General features: G+C 52.6%; 1 protein-coding gene across 2 annotated transcripts in view; it reads left to right on the forward strand.

Annotated features, from left to right (window-relative positions):
• Window positions 1-2,500, forward strand: part of Egfr (epidermal growth factor receptor) — a 419,937-nt gene that overhangs the window by 267,457 nt on the left and 149,980 nt on the right. The gene's annotated exons all lie outside the window — the stretch shown is intronic.

A 2,500-nucleotide genomic window follows, 5' to 3' on the forward strand; every position in this document is an offset into this window, starting at 1 on the left:
GTTTCCTCTTGGTAATATTATTGTTGTTATTATTGTTCTTGTTATTTTTATTATCATTTTATCATTATTGTTGTTATTATTATTATTATTATTACTGATATTATTGCTATTTTTGTTCTTATTGTTTTATATGTTATTTGTTTTCCTCGTTATCTCACGACTTCCACTATATCATTGGAATAACACAAATAAAATTTAAAAAACAACATCGGGGAAAGAGGAAATAGACAGAAGCAAGAGTGAATAGGAAATAAAAAAAAAGAGATAAAAGAATTCGAACAAGAGAATTAGAATAGCGACCTCCTTCTCTCTCGGGTGTCGACGGCCGGGCGCTGGAGGTCGTGATTGATGTCTCGCCTTGAGGGAGAGGGGGGAGAGGGGGGGAGAGGGGGAGGGAGGAGAAGGAGGGAGAGGGGGAAGGAGGGGGAGGGAGAGGGGGAAAGGAGGGGAGGGAAGGGAAGGGAAGGGAGGAAGGGAAGGAGGCGAAAGAGATGGAGGAAAGGGAGAGGATGAGGGAGGAAGAGAAGGAGAAGGAGGAAAGGGAGAGGGTGTATGAGGAAGTGAGAGTGACGGATGAAGGGAGAAGGTGAGGGAGGAAGGAGGGGGAAAGGTGGTTAAGGGTGAAGGGTGAAGGAGACGAGAGAGAGAGAGAGAGCGAATCCGACATCCTCGCCAGGCAGGATGAGGATGAAAAGCGAGACGTTATAGCAACAACCCTCGTGCAATCTTACGATATATAGTGGACGTAGGATGTAGGATTGTAGGATGCGCGGACGAGCGTAGGCAGCAAGACCTCGCTCTCCCACCCCCCCCACACCCCCACCCACCCACCCCCTGCCCCACACCTCACCTCCACCCACTCCCGCCCCCACACCCCCACCCAGCTGATCGAAGGTTAATTGGGATGATCCCGAAGCTGGTTCTCTTTGAGGGCTCCCGCCTCGTGGCCGGGGAGGGAGGCTTCGAGTCCTGTGTTTTATATATATATATATATATATATATATATATATATATATATATATATATATATATATATATATATATATGTATATATATATATATATATATATATATATATATATATATATATATATATATATATATATATATATGTGTGTGTGTGTGTGTGTGTGTGTGTGTGTGTGTGTGTGTGTGTGTGTGTGTGTCTGTGTGTTGTGATGTATTTATATATGTACATATTTTTATTTGTATCTGTGTGTATCCTTGTGTTCCTTTATCTTTTCCTTTCTTTCTCCTTCAGTCTTTGCCTAACATTTTCTTTCCTTCTTTCCCTTAACTTCCTTTCCTCCTTCCCCTTTCTCCCTCTCTCCTCTCCCTCCCATTCCCTCTCCCTTTCTCCCTTTTCCTCCCCTTCCCTTTCCCTTTCTCCCTCCCTCCCTCCATTTCCCTCCCCCTTCCTCCCTCCCTCCCTTTCCTCCCTTCCCTCCCCCATCCTTTCTCCCTCCCTCCCTCCCTTTCCCTCCATTTCCCTACCCCTCTCCCCCTTTCTCCCTTTCCCTCCCTTTCCCTCCCCCTCCCTCCCCACCGAACCCGCCCATTAAACCCTGCCGAAGTGAGGAGTTCTCGCCGCCGCGTCTGCCCCGAAACCGCACTTAAATCTGCGGTTAAGGGCCGGTTAAGGGACGCTTTGGGGCGACTTATCCGGCCGGGGGGAGCCCTGAGGTGTGCAAAGGAGGGGTGTCATTGGTTAAGGGCCGGTTAAGGGACGCTTTGGGGCGACTTATCCGGCCGGGGGGGGGGAGCCCTGAGGTGTACAAAGGGGGGTGTCATTGGTTAAGGGCCGGTTAAGGGACGCTTTGGGGCGACTTATCCGGCCGGGGGGGGGGGGGGGGAGCCCTGAGGTGTACAAGGGGGTGTCATTGGTTAAGGGCCGGTTAAGGGACGCTTTGGGGCGACTTATCCGGCCGGGGGGGGGGGGGAGCCCTGAGGTGTGCAAGGGGGGTGTCATTGGTTAAGGGCCGGTTAAGGGACGCTTTGGGGCGACTTATCCGGCCGGGGGGGGAGCCCTGAGGTGTGCAAAGGAGGGGTGTCATTGGTTAAGGGCCGGTTAAGGGACGCTTTGGGGCGACTTATCCGGCCGGGGGGGGAGCCCTGAGGTGTGCAAAGGAGGGTGTCATTGGTTAAGGGCCGGTTAAGGGACGCTTTGGGGCGACTTATCCGGCCGGGGGGGGAGCCCTGAGGTGTGCAAGGGGGTGTCATTGGTTAAGGGCCGGTTAAGGGACGCTTTGGGGCGACTTATCCGGCCGGGGGGGAGCCCTGAGGTGTGCAAGGGGGTGTCATTGGTTAGGGCCGGTTAAGGGACGCTTTGGGGCGACTTATCCGGCCGGGGGGAGCCCTGAGGTGTGCAAGGGGGTGTCATTAGTTAAGGGCCGGTTAAGGGACGCTTTGGGGCGACTTATCCGGCCGGGGGGGGAGCCCTGAGGTGTGCAAAGGGGGGTGTCATTGGTTAAGGGCCGGTTAAGGGACGCTTTGGGGCGAC

The sequence above is a fragment of the Penaeus vannamei genome, chromosome 28, assembly GCF_042767895.1.
Source record: "Penaeus vannamei isolate JL-2024 chromosome 28, ASM4276789v1, whole genome shotgun sequence".
Taxonomy (NCBI): domain Eukaryota; kingdom Metazoa; phylum Arthropoda; class Malacostraca; order Decapoda; family Penaeidae; genus Penaeus; species Penaeus vannamei.